A 13,109-nucleotide genomic window follows, 5' to 3' on the forward strand; every position below is an offset into this window, starting at 1 on the left:
GATAGCACTTGTGGAGTTTAAATAATAAGTAAAGGAAAGAATTGGACTTGGAGAATAAATAAGGTTCTCTTTGTTCATTTACTTAACAATTATCTACTGGGTATTTCATAATAGCCTGCCCTTTTTCTAGGTGCTGAACATGCATAAAAAAAAAAAAAGCCCTAGCTGGTTTGTGCTCAGTGGATAGAGCGTCAGCCTGTGGACGCAAGGGTCCCCCCGGGTTCGATTCCGGTCAAGGGCACATGCCAGGGTCTCTGAAACCTAGATGTATATCTTCCTGTCTTTAGGTTAGGCATTGGTTCCTTGATATGACCCCAGAACACGGCAACAAAAAGAAAATATCTAAATTGGACTTTATAAAAATGAAAAATTTTTGTGCTTTAAAGAAAATTATCCAGAAAATGAAAAGATAATATATAGAATTAGGGAGAAAATATCTGCAAACACCTATTAAATAAGGGACTTGTACTCAGAATGATTAAAGAACTCTTACAACTCAACAATAAAAACACAAGCAACTCATTTTTAAAATGAGTACAGTATCTGAATAGAAATTCTCCTAAGATATGCAAATGCCAATAAACATTTAAAAGATGTTCAATATACAAATTGAAACCACAATGAGATACCACTTCATACACTCGAATAACCTAAGTGAAAAAGACAGACAACTACAAGTGTTGATGAAAATATGGAGAAATTGGAGCCCTCATACGTTGCTGGTGGGATGGTAAAATGGTGCTGTCTCTTTAGGAAACAATTTGGCAGTTCCTCAAAATGGTTTAAACATAGAGTTACCATATAACCTACATTTCAAGACTTTTACTAGTGCCTGGCTAGTGTGGCTCAGTGGCTGAGCATCGACCCATGAACCAGGAGGTCACTGTTCAATTCCCGGTCAGGGCCACAACTGGGGGTTGTGGGCTCAATCCCCAGTGAGGGGCATAAAGGAGGTAGCCGGTCAATGATTCTCCCTCATCATTGATGTTTCTCTCTCTCTCTCCCTCTCCCTTCCTCTCTGAAATCAATAAAAATATATCTTAAAAAAAGACTATGCTAATGAAAGGTCTTGTACAATGACCTATCATGAACATTATTTTCCTCATTTATAAAGTAAAAATGGCACCTTTTTGTTGATAAGTTATCTATTCAAATTCAAACAATAACAGCAAAACCTAATTCTTTGGCTTTCCAAAGATATCTATAAGAAAATGAAAAGTCAAGTCACAGAGTGAGAGAAGATATTTGTAAGATAGCACTAGTACATAAATCTGATAATAGACTGTATAAAGAACTCTGACCACAGTACAAACAATCCAATTTAAAATGGACAAAATATTTGAACAGACACTTCACAAAAGTAGATAACACACATATGTGTGTAGATATACATACGTACATACATTAAAAAGTCTAATCAGCAAGTAAAAAATGCTCAACATCACTAATCATCAAGGAAATATATATATTTCCTCGATGATTAGTGATGTTGAGCATATATATATATATATATTTGTTTGTTTGTTTGTTGTTGTTGTTGCTTGTTGTTAATCCTCACCTGTGGATATTTTCCCCCCATTGATATTTTTAGAGAGAGTGGAAAGGAGGGGAAGAGACAGAGAGAGAGAAACATCGGGCTTGATCACCAGGAGACGAGTGCAGGAGGCAGCCGAGCGATGTTGGCATTTCTCTCTCACTGATGTTTCCTATCTCTCTCTCCCTCTCCCTTCCTCTCTCTATAAAAAAATCAGTAAAGTCCAGCTGACTTGGCTCAGTGGTTGAGTGTAGATCTATGAACTAGAAGGTCGCAGTTCAATTTCTGGTCAGGGCATATGCCCAGGTTGCAGGCTTGATCCCTGGTGTGGGGTGGGCAGGAGGCAGGGTTCAATGATTCTCTCTCATTGATGTTTCTCTCTCTCTCTCTCTTTCTCCCTTTCTCTCTGATATCAATAAAGGGATATATTTTTTAAAAATCAGTAAAAACATTTAAAAAACAACAACAGAGATTGATGAGGGCTGGATGAAAAAGGTGAAGGGATTAATTACAAATTGATAGTTACAAAATAGTCAAGGGAATGCAAAACTATAGCTTAAGAAATTTAATCAGTAATCTATCCTGTCTAATAAAAGAGAAACGTGCAAATTGACCGTACCTCCTCTATGCCCACAAGTCACACCCACCAGCCAAACAGGAGCGAGTATGCAAATTAACCCAATCAAGATGGTGGTGGCCACGGAGCTGGAGTGAGCAGGAGGCTTGGGTTGCCCCTGGCGATGGAGGAAGCCAAGCTTCCTGCCTGCCCTGGCTGGCCCTGGCCTCTGCTCAAGGCTACAAAGTTTCAATTATAGAAGATAAATAAATCCCAGATACCTGCTTCCAGCTGGCTCTGGCTTCTGCTCAAGGAGGCGCTGAAAAAGAAAAAAAAGGCAAAAAAGGAGGGGCTGGGAGCCTGGATCACCAGGGGGTGTGGCCAGCCTAAAAACAGCCCTCAGCTCCTCACCCAGGCTGGCCACACTCCCATGGGATGAGGGTCCCGGCTGGGGGGTTTGGCCAGCCTGCAAACAGCCATCAGCCCCTCACCAAAACTGGCCAGGCACCCCAGTAGGGATCCCCACCCTGAAGGGGGTGTGGCCAGCTTGAAAACAACCCTCAGCCCCTCACCCAGGCTGGCCACACCCCCATGGGGTGAGGGTCCCCACAAGGGGGCTTGACCAGCCTGAAAATGGCCCTCATCCCCTCACCCAGGCCGCCCCATGCCCCAAGGCAGTGGTTGGCAAACTGCGGCTCGAGAGCCACATGTGGCTCTTTGGCCCCTTGAGTATGGCTCTTCCACAAAATACCACGTGTGGGCGCGCACGTACAGTGTGATTGAAACTTCGTGGCCCATGCGCAGAAGTCGGTTTTCAGCTCTCAAAAGAAATTTCAATCGTTGTACTGTTGATATTTGCCTCTGTTGACTAATGAGTTTGCCGACCACTGCCCCAAGGGAACCCCCACCCTGATCCGGGATACCCTTCAGGGCAAACCAGCTGGCCCCCACCCGTGCACCAGGCCTCTATCTATACTAATAAAATGCTAATTAGACTGGGAGACCTTCCAGGAGACCTTCTGGACCTTCTTCTGGACAAGGCCCTGGTGGCGGGGCTGAGGTAGAGGCGGTTAGAGGCCAAGAGGAGAGGGCAGTTGTGGGTGAGCAGGCCAGAATGGGACGGCAGTTGTGAGTGATCAGGCTGGTGGGGGGGCAGGGCTGTTGGGGGTAAGCAGACCAGCAGGGGGGCCAGTTGGCGAGCAGGACGTCAGTGGGGGTCAGTTGGAGGTGATCAGGATAGCGAGGGGGGGCAGTTTGGAGTGAGCAGGCCAGCAGGGGGGCTGCTGGGGGTGAGCAGGCCAGGATGGGACGGCAGTTGTGAGTGATCAGGCTGGTGGGGGGCAGGGCCATTGGGGGTAAGCAGATCAGCAGGAGGGCCAGTTGGGGGCGAGCAGGATGTCAGTGGGGGTCAGTTGGAGGTGATCAGTATAGCCGGGGGGGGGCAGTTTGGAGTGAGCAGGTCAGCAGGGGGGCATTTGGGGGCGAGCAGGCCAGTGGGGAGGGAGGGTGGGGGCGAGCACACTGGCACGGGGGGCAGTTGGGGATAACCATGACAGCAGGGGGGGCAGTAAGCGTTGACCAGGCAGGCAGGCAGGTGAGCACTTAGGAGCCAGTGGTCTAGGATTGTGGGAGGGTGCAGGCTGGGCTGAGGGGACCCCCCCCCCCCCCCCCCGGGCACAAATTAATCAGTAATCAGTAATCTATCTATATATATAAAAGCCTAAGTGACTGAATGACCGAATGAATGACTGAACGACCAGATGCTATGATGCGCACTGACCACCAGGGGGCAGACACTCAATGTAGGAGCTGTCCCCTGGTAAAGGAGTGTTTATTTTATTTTTAAAATAATATATTTTATTGATTTTTTTACAGAGAGGAAGGGAGAGGGATAGAGAGTTAGAAACATCGATGAGAGAGAAACATCAATCAGCTGCCTCCTGCACACCCCCTACTGGGGATGTGCCCGCAACCAAGGTACATGCCCTTGACTGGAATGGAACCTGGGACCTTTCAGTCTGCAGGCCGATGCTCTATCCACTGAGCCAAACCGGTTTCAGCAGGCATGTTTAGCTTTAAGCCAATTTCCTCCAAGCATTGTGAAGTATTCCTGACTGAGGGGTGCCAGACACGGCTCATAGCTGGCAAGTGCCGCTGGGGCAGCACGAGCCTCTCCTGATTGGGACTGACTGGACGCGAGCCTGCGGCAGGCGCAGTGGGGCTGGGATGAACGGAGGGCAGGCAGGAGTGGCAGGCGGTGTTGGACTGTCAGTTTCGGCCCAATCCTCGCAGGCCACCCTGAAGGATCCCACCGGTGCATGAATCTGTGCACTGGGCCTCGAGTATTGTAATAATTATGTATGATGTCAGGTGAGTACTAGACTTATTGGGGGGAATCACTTCGTAAGTTATATAAATGTGTAACCACTATGCTGTACACCTGAAACTAATATAATATTGAATGTCAACTATAATTGAAAAAGTTTTTTTAAAAAAGATGGATGATACCAACTATAGTAATTGGAAATCTTGTACATTGCTTGTGGAAGTGTAAAATGGTGCAGTCACTTGAAAAACAATATAAGAACTTTAAAAAACTTAAGGATATATCTACTCAATGTCCCAACAATTGTATTTCTAGGTATTTACCCAAGAAGAATGAAAACACAAGGACTTGTACAGAATACAGGATGGTGTAAAAGTAGGTTTACAGTTGTTTGTATGGAAAATAATACAATAATCTTACCTTATAATAGACAAATATGCAAATTGACCGCACCTTCGCTACGCCCAAGCCACGCCCACCAACCAAGCCACGCCCACCAACCACGCCCACCAGGAAACCGTTGCAGGGACGTTGGGGTGTGGCGGAGCCCAAGGCCGGGAAAGCCGCCTGAGGCTTTCCCGGCCTTGGGCACCAGCGCGGAGCCTGCAGGGATCGCAGGAAACCACTGGGGGTCAGCTCCTGCGATCCCTAGCAGGGACGCTGGGTGCGGCCGAGCCCAAGGCCACCACCCGGGGCCAAGCCCCGACCCTGAAAGAAGGCAGAAGGCAGTGGCCACAGCCAAGGCCTGGGTCCCTGGTGCCGGCAGAAAACTGGTGCAGGCAGCCAGATGAATGAAGGTCTATTGCACGAATCTTCGTGCAAACGGGCTACTAGTTAATAAATAATAATGCAAGAATAAACTCTATGTTTTGCGTACTCACAACTGCAAACCTACTTTTGCCTACCCCTGTATTTATAGCAGATGTATCTATAAGAACCCCAAATGGAAACAACCCAATTGATAATCATCAAATGTGATATTTTCAGACAATGGAAAATTAATTAGCAATAAAAATAAGTAAACTGATCCGTTTAAAACCAAATAAATCTCAAAAACATTATTTGAAGGAAAGAGCCAACACAAAAGAATACACGCTGTCTGATTTTATTTTTATGAATTCTTGAACAGATAAAACTCATCTGTGCTAATAGAAAACAAAGGGGTACAGGAAAATTTTCTGGGCTTATGTAAATGTTATATATATATATGTATAGGTATACATAAACATATCTATCTATCTATCTATCTATCTATCTATCTATCTATCTATCTATCTATTTTTTTAATCCTCAACCAAGGATATTTTTCCATTGGTTTTTAGAGAGAGTGGAAGAGAGAGGGAAAGACAAAGAGAGATATCAATGTGAGAGAAACACATCAATTGGTTGCCTCCTGCATGAGCCCTGACCAGGGCCAGGGCTGGGGAGGAGCCTGCAACCAAGGTACATGCCCTTGACTGGAATCAAATCCAGGACTCTTCGGTCCACAGGCCCATGCTCTATCTACTGAGCCAAACTGGCTAGGGCTAAATGTTTTATATTTTGAATGTGGAAGTGGTAGCTCAGTTATATATGTTCATTAAAATTCCTTGAACTGTTTACTTAAAGTCTGTGTATTTTATTCTAAGTGAAGTATTCCTCAATAAAGTTTATTTTAAAAAAATGATACTAGAAATGTACATGTGAGTTATTTTTCTACATATACATTTTTGTACATGTCATATACATGTACATTTTGTACATATCCAAGATATACATGGTGTATACCTGGAAGTGGAAAGCTTATAGTTTGCAAATTTTTAGTTTTACAAGAGATGTGAGATTAATCTTCAGAATGGTTTTACCAACCTACACTTGTACTGGCAATGCATAAGAGTTCCTATTGACCCACATCCTCACAGCACTTTGTATTTCTGATTTCTAGATTTTGCCAATCTACTGGGTAAAAATGTTACCTCATTATGGTCTTAATTTAATTTTTTTCTGATTAATAACAAGGTGAAACATTTCCCCCCACTTATTGACAATTTGGATGTTCTCTTCTCTAAAATTGCAGTTCAACTATTCTATTCATTTGTCTACCTTTTCTCACTGGTACTGTAGAAGTTCTACATATTCTGGGTTCTAGATCTTTATTCATGACGTGTTGAAAATATCTTCTTTCTGTGACTTGTCTTTTCACTCTTTATTGATTAAGGTATTACGTATGTGTCCTTATAGCCCCATTGCCCCCCCCCCCACTCATGCCCTCACCCCCCTGTTGTCTGTGTCCATTGGATAGGCCTATATGCATGCATAGAAGTCCTTTGGTTGATCTCTCCCCTTTTCCCCAACCCTCCACTACCTTCCCTCTGAGGTTTGACGGTCTGATTGATGCTTCTCTGTCTCTGGATCTGTTTTTGTTCATCAGTTTATGTTGTTCATTATATTCCACAAATGAGTGAGATCATGTGATATTTATCTTTCTCTGACTGGCTTATTTCGCTTAGCGTAATGCTCTCCAGTTCCATCCATGCTATTGCAAATGGTAAGAATTCCTTCTTTTTTACCACAGCGTAGTATTCCATTGTGTAGATGTACCACAGTATTTTAATCCACTCATCTGCTGATGGGCACTTAGGCTGTTTCCAAATCTTAGCTATGGTAAATTGTGTTGCTATGAACATAGAGGTGCATATATCCTTTCTGATTGGTGTTTCTAGTTTCTTGGGCTATCTTCCTAGAAGTGGGATCACTGGGTCAAATGGGAGTTCCACTTTTAGTTTTTCAAGGAAACTCCATACTGTTCTCTACAGTGGCTGCACCAGTCTGCATTCCCACCAGCAGTGCACGAGGGTTCCTTTTTCTCCACATCCTTGCCAGCACTTGTCATTTGTTGATGATAGCCATTCTGACTGGTGTGAGATGGTACTGCATTGTCATTTTGATTTGCATTCTTTTCACTCTTTTAATGGTGCCTTTTAAAAATATATTTTTAAAAAAGATTTTTAATTGATTTTTAGAGAGAGAGGAAGGGAGAGGTAGAGAGAGAAACATTGATCAGTTGCCTCCCAAACATGCACACATCCTGACTGGGGATCAAGCATGCAACCCGGACAAGTGCCCTTGGGGGAATCGAACCAGCAACCTTCCAGTGCACAGGAGGAAGCTCAACCAACTGACCCGCACTGGCCAGGGCTGATGGTGTCTTTTGATGAACAGAAGTTCTTAATTTAAATGTGTTTCCTCCCCTTTATGGTTAATGCTTTTCATGCCTTTCTTCTTTAAGAAATCATTCCAGCACCACTACTCCCTTAAGCATTAAGCACTCAGGATGATGATGTTCTGACCCACATCAAATTATCTTGGAAGCAGAGTCTTGGGTCTGTTGATCACAGAGACAGTTTTGGTCAAAGTAGAGATAACATCTAGGTCTCAGTTGTGTTTCAGCTCCAGGCCCAGAAGAGCAGTAAGGCCAGGCAGGGTGACATCGGGACCAGCCTTGATGACTAATGACCCCCTATCCTGGCACTGAGCAGTCAGTGGAGACCACGACCCTGAAAGGACACACCTGGGAAAGCTGATCAATATTCTATTGAGATCCTCCCTTGGGCTCTCCCCTAAGGTCCTCCCTTAAGATCCACCCCTGTAGCCCTAGCTGGTTTGGCTCAGTGGATAGAGTGTCGGCCTGTGGATTGAAGCGTCTGGGTTCGATTGCAGTCAAGGGCACATGCCCAGGTTGTGGGCTCAGTCCCCAGTAGGGGGCATGCAAGGAGGCAGCCAATAAATGATTCTCTCTCATCATTGATGTTTCTATCTCTTTCTCCCTCTCCCTTCCTCTCTGAAACACACACACACATACACACTGAGTGGCCAGATTATTATGCGTTCAGAGATCATAATAATCTGGCCACTCAGTGTATATATGTATATATATATTAGAGGCCCGGTGCATGAATTCATGCATGGGTGGGGTCCAGCCAGCCTGGCCAGGGGGAGGGGACATGGGCAGTTGGCTGGCCTGCCTACTGGTCGAACTCCTGGTCGAGGGGACAATTTGCATATCAGCCTTTTATTACATAGGATATACACTGAGTGGCCAGATTATTATGTGTTCAGAGATCATAATAATCTGGCTACTCAGTATGTGTGTGTGTGTGTATGTATATATATATATATATATATATATATATATATATATATATATTCCGTCCCTTTAGAGAGGAGATAAAAAATACCTCAGGACTGAGGACCCAATCTCTCTCTCTCTTCCCACCACCACTAGTTTTATGCCATTAGGTATATATTTTACCCTAAGACCTCAATCTTCTCCTGTGTAAAATGAGGTGAGTTACAGAATTTTTAAGACTCCAGTACTTTAATTCACCATTTCAATAAAAGTGCTTTTGAAAATGATTGCAATAATGACTGTCATCTGTTGAGTCCTTATTGTCCACCAGGCTCCATGCTTACCACTTTGCATTGAATCATGACTTTTAACTTTTCTTCAAACTCTAGAATGTGGGACTCTGATTCAACTGGCAGGAACTTGTTCTGTTGGTTCAGAATTTTGGGAGACAATCTACTGCATAAATTGGCAGTGCCCACATTGCACGTTGTTGGACACAACTTTCTACTTGAATCAGGACAATGGTCAGAAAGATCACATTGGTCAAGGGAGCAATTAGCCATTTATTTGTGTTAGTTTTCAGGTTTGGCAGGAAACAAGACCAGAAAGAGATAAGGAGCTCAGGCCTTTGCAGGGTGTGACTGGACTGCTGGACAAAGGAACAGAGCTGCTGTTTTCCTGGCCAGCTATTTTCATCCCTGGCTTATACAAGGGCTCCTAATGTGGTAAAAAAATATTGTAGCGAAAGTTTGTTCCTTGAGGTGCTCAGAGTTAGCATCCTAACAAGGAGTGTTTAGCTTTAAGCCACTCTCCTTCTGTCTTTAGCAATAACATTGCTAATGAAATAGAGACAAGTAGTAAGGTTGGTCTCACCCTTTTTCAAATTAATATTATATCTGCCTCTTTGGGTAAAGATACTTTGTGTTGTTCTTACCTTCACTTATTCATCAACCAATCATTTATTATTATTGTCTCCTATTACCATCAGGGTTGATAAGAACTTGATAGTAGTATTAATACCACCCTTGTGTGCCCATGGCAGAGACTCAATTATTATTATTTTTATTCATTATCAAATTTTTTTTTTGATTTTTTTTTTTTTTTTTTTACAGGGAGGAAGAGAGAGGGATAGAGAGTTACAAACATCGATGAGAGAGAATCATCGATCAGCTGCCTCTTGCACACCCCCTACTGGGGATGTGCCTGCAACCAAGGTACATGCCCTTGACCGGAATCGAACCTGGGACCTTTCAGTCCGCAGGCCGACGCTCTATCCACTGAGCCAAACCGGTTTTGGCTCATTATCAAATTTTTATTGATAGAATAATAGCTTGATATCAGTATGGATTCATAATTTTCTCTTTAACTAAATGGCTTACTTAAATCTATTACTTTAATTAATTAATTTGATGTTCAAATTTTCCTAGATTTTGCCAGTTGGAAACTCTTCCAATTGGCTTCAGTGTATTTATTTATTAAATTTTTAAAAAATAATTCTTTATTATTGAAAGTATTACACATGCCTCTTTTCCCCCCATTAACCCCCTCCAGCCTGCAGCCTCCCCACCCCGCCCCAGGCCTTCAGCATCCTATTGTCTGTGTCCATGGGTTATGCATATATGCATACAAGGAGACTCAATTATAAATCATCTCGTGTTCTTTCTTGCCAAACCTTGATGCAACCCCACAACCCTTCTCAACATGGCATCCAAGCACAAGAGTAGAATTTGCTCCCAGGATAAAATCCATTGCCTGTCTTATTTAGGCTCTCCGGAGACAAAGACAAGGAACTCACCTTCTAGTGCGGGATGCAGAAATGGAACAAACAACTCCAGAGAAATCCGTGGCTGTGACAGAGGAATTGCTGCTTAACTTGAAGAGTGATGAATTTAGTTCCTTTCATGGCATGAGGGTGTCCAACGCGCTTGAGTGCCTCAGATCACATTTTTTGTACCACCCGGTACAACGTGGCAGCATGTATTCATGCTTCAGTAGTCGTCACATAGGCCACAGCATGCTTGTGTACCAAGTCCCAGATGTGCTTTCCATTTTATCAGTTTGCAAAATTTGTGTTTACCACAACTGGATCTGGCAAAGTCTCTCAGGTAGGCTATCGACCTTCTGCTGTAAACACAGAGGCCTGGTGTAAATAATAGCCAAGAGGCAGAGCATGGCGTCATACTATGTTGTTGTACCATGTCTGTGTTTTGGTGCATGGGAGAATGTGGGCATGGCTGGGTTCCTGGGAACCCTTACTCTGCCAGCCAGGTGTGTACGCACACGAGCCATCCATTCACATGCTCAGTGTTGTGTTTCAAAAGATCCAGGTGTGTCTTTGTTTGGCTTAGCATTATTTTATTTTCATTTCAAAGTGCGGAAGATCTGTTTCAGTACTACAGCCATTAGTCTACTTTACTGATTTAAAAGTAGATGTTAAGTTAATATTCAAACTAGTGTGCCTAGGAGACCCCACGTGGGGACATCTAAAAATATTTTGAGACAGTTTATTCTGGATTCTCTTAAGTGCACTAGATACAAAATGGAGCAATAGTCCTTTCACTTGGAGGATTGGTAATATAGATACCTAGAAGGGAACAATAATTAAGAAATTATTAACATTTTCTCCAGTGTTGCCATGATGATTTTGCAATATTTACTGTAAAGAAAGCAACTGATGTAAAATGAAAATGAACAGAATGAACAGAGCAGGGAAGGAAAATAGCAGACAATGCTTTGTAGACAGCTCCAACTGGAGCCCAATTTCACCTCACAACTGGATTTTTTATTTGCATGTATTCCACCAGGCAAAGAGGACTTTTCTAAGAAAAGACATCCCAGGACCAGAAGGATCTTCTTGCTTTATTTCTTTGCTGTGACCCAGGCCATTAGTAATAAATAATGCAGATGTAGGTAGGTCAAGAAGAGAAGTGATATTATCAGAGCGATTATCTTAGAATAAAAAGGATGACATGTAGACTGGTAGTGTGCTGTTCTGATAAAAATTGAGCTATTGATCAATAAAATGTGCATTTAAAATAATTTACCTGAATCATCCTCTGTGTTTTCCCACAGAGGTACACGTTTTTGAAATAATTGCCCTAAATTGTGGGTACAATTTACAAGTATTTTTCCCCCATTAATGTGTATTAACTGAGTTCATTATCAAAGCTCTTGTCTCCTAACCATTTAGTTTGAGTCCTAAGCACCAAATTTAATTAGGTAATTCAAGCAAGATTCTGTACCCATACAACATATCTGAATTTGGACTTGGAAGAATGTGATTGTGATACACACTCAAGTGAGAAATATTTCGAAGTCACTGCTTCTTTATGTAACAGTAGTGAGTTGATACCATACCTTTCATTTAGGACCTCTCCTGCCTGAGTAATACTGTGATTGCACAACAGGCGAGTGGGGGTCAATGATGCCATCCTGAGTCCAAAGGCATTGAGTAATTTGCTGGAAAAATCAAACTGGTACCTGCAGGACATATTCCCAAGGATTCAGTTTCCACTGAATCTGAGACCTGGAATTTGTATATCGTTTCCTCAGACTGAGGCTCTTCTTACTCCCCAGCGTCCAGTGGGAGGCAGCGACCCAATAATCTACCTTGTTAACAAGCGCCGCCCCTTCCCTCCAGGTGACCCTGAAGTCTGGACCACGCTATCAGAAGGACTGATCCAGATCTTTAAAAACCATCTAATCCAAACTCCTCATTTCACAAAGGCTCCCCAAAGGTAAATGACTTGATTAAGGTCTGGTAGCTTATTTGAAGAACTGCTCTCACCCTCCACCCTCCACCCAAGACACAGAAATCCAGGAATGTTAGGAAAGTTTCTCGTTGCAGCTAACCAGAAAAGCTTATTACGGTGCGTTTGTGGCGTCCCACCCATCTCCCCACCCCACCCGAGCCTCCCCCGGTCGTAAGCCTGCATTCTGAGTTAGCTTCCCGCTGAGACCATTCTGTGATCTTCCAAAACAGGGACAGAAAGTTGCCAGCCCCGGCTGCCGCGGGGCGTGCGGGGGGAGGCGGGCTGCTCCGCCCCCGGCGCTCGCGGGCGGGCTCGACACTGGCCGCCGAGCGGCGAGCGCGGGACTCGGCGGCCCGGGGCGGGCGGGGAAGGCGCGGGGCGTGGTTTGCAGCTTTCCGAGCGCTAAGGAGCGGAGCGCGCTCTGCTGTGCCCCGAGCCCGCGGCTGAACCGAAAAAGCGAGGAGCAGACCGAGCCTAAGGGGCGATCGAGGGAGCCAGGCCAGCGGGGCGCCAACCCGGGCCGGCCCCAGCCCGCGCCCTCGCCGGGCAGCAGCGGGTGAGCGCGGCCGCGGGGCCCGAGCACCCCGTTGCGCCCGGGAGTGAGCGGGCTGCGGTGGGGAGGGAGGAACCGCCGGAGGGAGGGGCAGGGGCGGGGGCGAGGGAAGGAAGGTCCCCGAGCCGGGGGCGGGGGCGGGGGCGGCGAGGGACGGCCACCGGCCGGATGCCGGGGTCCGAGCCCGGCCGCGGGAAACTTTGCCCGGGTGGGGAGAGCGGGGTGCGTGGAGGGCGCCGCAAACTTGTCAGCGGGCGGGGCGCCCCGGGATCGGAGCGAG

The 13,109-nt window shown here is 45.0% G+C and overlaps 1 protein-coding gene across 3 annotated transcripts in view; it reads left to right on the plus strand.

Moving 5' to 3' along the window:
- Window positions 1-12,632: 12,632 nt before the first annotated feature.
- Window positions 12,633-13,109, plus strand: part of SYNE2 (spectrin repeat containing nuclear envelope protein 2) — a 306,555-nt gene continuing 306,078 nt past the window's right edge. For all 3 annotated transcript variants that reach the window (XM_079769558.1, XM_079769560.1, XM_079769561.1), the window contains exon 1: window positions 12,633-12,832. The gene's annotated coding sequence lies outside the window, so the exon portion shown is untranslated. The remainder of the gene's footprint in view (window positions 12,833-13,109) is intronic.

This window comes from Cnephaeus nilssonii (genome assembly GCF_951640355.1).
Source record: "Cnephaeus nilssonii genome assembly, chromosome: 4".
Classification (NCBI taxonomy): domain Eukaryota; kingdom Metazoa; phylum Chordata; class Mammalia; order Chiroptera; family Vespertilionidae; genus Cnephaeus; species Cnephaeus nilssonii.